Raw genomic sequence first — 7208 nt, 5'->3', positions numbered from 1 at the left:
TGCTGTAGCCATGATCATTGTGATTATGCCACTGGATTCTAGCCTGGTCGACAGAGTAAGACCCCAACTCAAAAAAAAAAAAATGTAGCCGGGCTCGGTGGCTCAGCCTGTAATCCCGCGCCTTTGGGAGGCTGAGGTGAGTGAATTGCCTGAGCCCGCGGGTTCGAGACCCGCCTGGGCAGCGAGACCTCATCTCTACAGTAAATCAAAAAATCAGCTGGGTGTGGTGGCACATGCCTGTAATTCCGGCTACTCGGAAGGCTGAGGCGGAAGGATCGCTGGAGCCCAACAGGCCGAGGCTGCGGTGGCCGGGAGCGGCCACTGCACTCCAGTCTGGACGACAGAGTGAGACTCCAACTCAAAAAAAAAAAAAAAAAAAAAAATGTGACATAACCCAGCAATATCACTTCTAGGTATATACCCTCAATAATTGACAACACTTGTTCATAAATGTTCATAGCAGTCCTATTTGCAGATAGACAAAAGGTGGTGAAAACATCTTAAATGTCCATTAATGGATGAATAAACAAAATGTGGCATATTAACTCAATGGAATATTATTCAGCCATAAAAGCAATGAAGTACTGATACATACTACAACATGGATGAATCTCAAATGCAACTAAATTGTTCACTTCAAAATTTTATGTTATATGAAATTCACCTTAATGTTCCACGGTAAGCAAGTCTATGCAAACCTACTCCCAAAAGTCTGAGGAAGCTAAGAGGCCCCCACCAAAATAGCCAGTTTCTCAGAAAGAAACATTTAATAGGGACTTACAAACAGGAATCATGCCTATAATTCAGGAGGCAGCAAGACAAGATGGTGGAACCCCATACCATTACCCCTCACGTCCCAGGCTTATAGTATACATATACGGCATATATGGAAAGGGTATATGAGATTCAGAAGGGATGTGTAGGACAATTGCTTAAAAGCAGGACATATGGTAAGTATGATGACATCAAGGTTGTTTTGACATAGAGGCAGGATGTATGGTAAGTACATGCTCTTACACAAGGAACAGTAAATAAAATAGAAATCCTAGAAGCATTCTGGAAACTAGGTTTTATCCAAAGTCAACATGGTGAATTAACATTCAAGATAGAATTAAGATAGCCTCTACACTTAATTTTTTAAAAGGAAAAGAAGTTCTTAGCAAACTAATTTTAGAAGAGGATTCTATCAGCTAGATGGATCTCATAAAGAATATCTACCCTGATATCTTACAGCTAACATTGTAATGATGAAAGATTGAATACTTTTCTTCTGTGATCATGAACAAGATAGGGATGTACTCTTTATTGAGTTCCAATCACTGAAACAAATCAGGATAAAGGGAAAAAAAGACATAAAGTTGGAATTGGAAAAAATAAAGCTGTATATTTCCAGATGATCTGATTGTCTACATTGAAAATCTCAAGCCGGGTGCAGTGGCTCGCACCTGTAATCCCAGCACTTTGAGAGGCTGAGGCGAGAGGACTGCCTGAGCCCAGAGGTTCCAGACCAACCTCAGAAACTTGGTGAGAACTCATCTCTACAATAAATTTTTAAAAATTAGTTGAGCTTGGTGATGTTTGCCTGCAGTTGCAGCAACTTGGAAGGCTGAGGCACAAGTATCATCTGAGCCCAGCAGGCTGTGGTGGCTGTGAGTGTGCCACTTGCACTCCAGCCTAGGTGACAGAGTGAGACTCCAGCTAAAAGAAAACAAAACAAAAACCTCAAGAAATCTTTAAAAATTTCCTAGAACTAATAAATGAGTTCAACAAAGTTGTACACAAAATCAATCACATTGCCATGTTTTAACAACAGACACATGGAACCAAAATTTAAAACACAAAACCATTTACAAATGCTCCAAAGGAAGACAAATACTTAGGTATACAGTTAACAAAACATATAAGGTATGCTGAAAATTGCAAAATAGTGATAAAAAAATTAAACAAAAATAAATGGAAAGACATGCTGTGTTCATAAAATGGAAGATAACATATTAAAGATGTCAGTTCTCCCTAAATTGATCTATAATTTGAATGCAATTGCTATTAAAATCTCAGCAAAGTTTTTTTTGTAAACATAGACAAGTGTATTCTATAATTTATGTGGAAAGCATGCACTAGAATAGCTAAAACAATCTTGATAGAGCAGAATAAAGTGGAAGGAATCATTCTGTCTGATTTTAAAGTTATGTTGTTATCATAGTCAAACCAGTGTGGCACTGGCAAAAGGACAAACAGATCAATGGAACAAAAGAGAGTGCCATAGACTAGAAATACATACATATCAATATGCATAACTGTTTTTGGACAAAGTTTCAGATGCAATTGAGCAGAACAAAGAGCAATCTTTTCACCAATTGGTGCTGAAGCAATTGCATATCTATAGAGGGAAAAAAATGAACCTCAAACTAACCCTCACATAGTATACAAGAATTAATTAGCAAATAATCACAGACTTAAATGTAAAACTATAATAATTCTAGAAAAAATAGGTGAAAAACTCCAGAGCCTAGGGCTAGTGAAATAATTCTTAGACTTGATGTTGAAAGCAAAGAACAAAAAAGCAACAATTGACATGTTAAAACTTATCAACATAAAAAAACTTTGCTCTGTGAAAGTTCATGTGAAGAGAATGAAAAGACAAGTTATAGATGGCGGAAATACTTGAAAATCATATCTCTTACAAAGGACTCATGCAAAAATATATAACAAACTATCCAAACCTAACAACAAAACAATCAAATTAGACATAGGCAAAACATATGAAGAGACATTTCACCAAAAGTGATATACAGATGGGGGAGAAGCACATGAAAATGAAAAGATTCCCAATACCATAAGCCACAGGGGAATGCAAATAGATATCACTATATGCCTATCAGAATAGCTAAAATAAAAAACAGTGACAACACCAGATTTTGGCAAGGGCATGTAGAAGTTGGATCACTCATACATTGCTGGTGGAATGCAAAATGGTGTAACTACTATGAAAATATTTTTGCAATTTCTTTTTTTTTTTTTTTTTTTTTGAGTTGGAGTTTCACTCGGTCGCCCAGACTGGAGTGCAGTGGCCGCTTCCGGCCACCGCAGCCTCGACCTGCTGGGCTCCGGCGATCCTTCCGCCTCAGCCTTCCAAGTAGCCGGAATCACAGGCATACGCTACCATGCCCAGCTGATTTTTTTGATTTATTGTAGAGATGAGGTCTCGCTGCCCAGGCGGGTCTCGAACCCGCGGGCTCAGGCAATCCACTCACCTCAGCCTCCCAAAGGCGCGGGATTACAGGCTGAGCCACCGAGCCCGGCTCGCAATTTCTTACAAAAAGAAATATATAATTACTATATGACCCAGTAGTTGTATTCTTGAGCATTTAACCCAGAGAAATAAAAACTTATGTTCACACAAAAACTTGTATATGAATGTTTTTTCATAGCAATTTTTAAATAATAGCTGAAACAAGAACTTCCCTAGATGCCTTCAACAGCTGCTACTTTACTTGCTGGTGGTCTCTGATGTTTATAGATAAATAAAATGATTTTCTTCAAAAAGAGTATTTCTCAATCCATGGCTCATTCTGTGTACTGGATTACAACCATGTGTTCCCCAAACTGTTTTTCCCGTTTCACCAAACAGGAATGAAGTTAGATCCACTTGTGGAAAATGCCCAGGCAAGAGTAATTTTGGCAGAGAAGGATGTGTTGATGGAAGTGTTCTTAGGGCCAGGTTGCTATTTTCCAACCACATAGAAATGATCTAGTCCTCCTCTGGTGTTCTGTTGACACCAAGCAATAGATGAAGTCTCTTCTATTTAAAGTCATGGTCCCAGGGAGATTATCTGTACTCTGTGCATGCTATGCCTGGAAGACACAATAAGCTAGGGTGATATTGCAGCTAACAGTCAAATATTTGCATAAACAATATACTGACAATACATATAATTATATATTATAATTAATATATAATATAGTAGTCATATTGATACATCAGTATATATATTATATATTTTTATATAAATATTTTAATATTATATTACATAATATATCATAGACACAATGTATTCACATGATAGATTAGTCACATTGTAATTAAATATATATGGAGGATATGATGGCTGGGAGGTTTACTGTTTAGTCAGGTGTTTATTTTGTCAGAGTCTCACTCTGTTGCCCAGGTTGGAGGGTAATGGCATGCTCATGGCCACCATAACCTCAACCTACTGGGCTCAGGCAATCCTTCCAGCTCAGTCTTCTAGAACCATAGGTGTGTGCCACCATGCCTGGCTAATTTTTAAAAATTTATTGTAGAGACGAGGTATCACCAAGTTGTCCAGACCAGTCTCGAACCCCTGAGCTCAGACAATCCTCTCGCCTCCGCTTTCCAAAATGCTGGGGTTACAGGTGTGAGCCACTGCACCTGGCTAGTCAGGTTTTTGAGTCCCTGTTGATATCATGCATTATAAAAATGTCATTTCTATTAGGATTTTCTAGTCAAATTGGAATCTTACCAGGTTAAGATAATCACTGATTTAAGAAACAGAATGCTGACTTAAACAGTTTAAGAACAGTTTAAGATTTCATTTGTTCTTTTTGGCTTACTGTTTTAAATACTATATAAAAAAATCTCTACAAACAAAAAACCCTCCCAAAATATCAATTGTGTTAATTATATTAAAGACCCACATTATTATTAATCCTTTGTCGCTATTAAATAATAGCAGTTAAAGAAATGAACAGATATACACTTAGGCTTTTATAATAACTCTGTGGCCATTGGTTAACTTTTGGATGACAACCCTAAATCAGTAAAACAAAACAAACAAAATGGGCTTATATCAAGAACATTCCTTTTTTTTTTTGTTTTTGAGGTAGAGTCGCACTCTGTCACTCAGGCTGGAGTACAGTGGCACACTCATGGCCACCCCAGCATCGACCTGCTGGGCTCTGGCAATTCTTCCACCTCAGCCTTTTTTGATTTACTGTAGAAATGAGGTCTCACCAAGTTGCCTGGGCTGGTCTTGAACCCGCGGGTTCATGCAATCTACTTGCCTCAGCCTCCCAAAGTGCTGAGATTACAGGCTGAGGCACCGAGCCTGGCCCAAACCACATTTCTTTTTTTTTCTTTTTTTTTTTTTTGAGTTGGAGTCTCACTCTGTTGCCCAGGCTGGAGTGCAGTGGCATGCTCATGGCCACCACAGCCTTGACCTCCTGGGCTCAGGCAATCCTTCCACCTCAGTCTTCCAATTAGCTGGACCAACCATGCCCAGCTAATTGTTTGTAGGGATGAGATCTCACCAAGTTGCCCAGGCTAGACAAACCACGTTTCTTGATCTGAACAGTCTATAATAGGTTTCCTGTAAAGGACTGAAACTCTTTAAACAAAATAAGCATAATCCATTGGAAAGAGAAACATAGTACTGACAAACTGACAACTGAGATTATGTGAGTTAGGATCAGTTGCTTGATCTTTATAAAAAGATCAAGCTTTTTAGAAAACCCTCTGTAAATTAAGCTAAACACTTTTTTTCCATCTACTTCAGAAAAATTGTGGTAAAATTTGATGATGTAAGATTTATAGCTGGGCACAGTGGCTCACAACTGAAATCTCATCACTTTCGGAGGTCAAGGATTGTGTGAGCCCAGGAGTTCAAGGGTTAGAGACTGTGTGATAGTGAGAAGATTGCCCTTCAATAGTAAGGGAAGTAGAGTGGCCAGTTGAGGTTTTGACAGTAATAGATAGTGATATGGGAAGGAGATAGTGGTAGGATTTCACAGGAGATGAGTCTGGAAGCAAAAAAGTGTTGAGTGTTCTCAGTGAGTCCCAAGGTCTGAATGGCATGAGTGTGTGAAGGTTGCATGGATGACTCAAAACCAAGCTCTGAAAGTAGCAGCAACTTCACACAAGCAAGAGGGGAAGTGCCTGAGCCACTGGGTCTAAAAGAAGGCTAAAGTACCCACCAGGCCTGTGGCTTCCATTGTATTTTGGGGTGAAGACTCCCAAAATATGCCTTTTCTTTTTGTGTATAAAAAGAGAAAGGGATATTGAATAAATGGAACATCTAAGAGTAGAAGAGGCTGAAGAGGACTTCAGATTTTGAAATGCAGACATGCAAGAAAAGTCCCAGTCAAGGGGTTAGAGGTGGTTTCTTTTTAGTCATGGCAAATAAGGACAGGCAGTAATGAACATGACAGAGATTTAATTCTTGCAACTAATCCTAGAATCCCTCATAGTGGTCTTATGGGTTATCTTTTGGTCTCAGGGTGAGGGAAATTGATGGTGTTAATACATTTAAGGGATAAGGTCTTCCCTATTGAGAGTTATCATGTCCTAGATAATGGACAAAAGTACATAAACGGTAAAAAAAAATCATTTTCTAATAAATGCATACACTAATGCAAGAAGTTAGGAGAACTCTGAAGTGGGGGGAGGGATATATAATAGGAGTTCCCAGTACTTTTGCTCAATTTTCCTGAAAACCTAAAACTAACCTAAAATTAACACCTACAAAACAAAACAAAACAAAAACAACGAAAAGTAGAAACTTGCAGGTGCATTTTCTTTTTCGTTTTGTTCACCCTGTAGGCTTATGATTCCAAGTTAATGGTGCCTCTTTTTTTTTTTTTTTACAAATGCTGAAAGAAAAACTAACACTTATTGGACCTTTAAATCCTAAGAAGCTAATAAGTACTTTATTAATTATTCTCAAACCAACAAATATTTATTAAGAGTATCCTATATCCAATTTAACACATTGAATATTCACATAATCCCATAAAATACTATTATTCACATTTCACAAAAAAAGAAACAGCTCCAAGAGAGAAGTCAAAAAATACATACTAGAACGAGGTAATTTCTCTGGACGCGAAACCCAAAGTTCTAAACCATAAAATAATATCGAGGGAAATTGGGGCTAATACCGTCAGTTACAACAATGAACACCACAGAAAGCTCGCGATATTACACAAACTACCACTCCCGACACGCAAAGCGGCTCCGGTCCCCCAGTCTCTGCCCGGGAGTCCGCCGAGTCCCGGCGTGCCTCGGGGCGCGAAAGGCATCCCGGGAGGTGGAGTTCTCCCGGACGCCGAGCGACCCGGCCAGCGCGGCAGACGCGGCTCTGTTGGCCCCGGCCCGCGGTCCTGCGAGGGCGAGCGCAGAGGCGGAGACCGGGCGCGCCGCTGAGAGCCGGTGAGTCACCCGCCGTCTGCGC

This window comes from Carlito syrichta, unplaced genomic scaffold, assembly GCF_000164805.1.
Source record: "Carlito syrichta isolate Samal-C Ts95f unplaced genomic scaffold, Tarsius_syrichta-2.0.1 Scaffold308899, whole genome shotgun sequence".
In the NCBI taxonomy this organism is placed as follows: domain Eukaryota; kingdom Metazoa; phylum Chordata; class Mammalia; order Primates; family Tarsiidae; genus Carlito; species Carlito syrichta.
The sequence above is the reverse complement of the archived record's forward strand: the minus strand, read 5'-3'. Positions refer to the sequence as shown.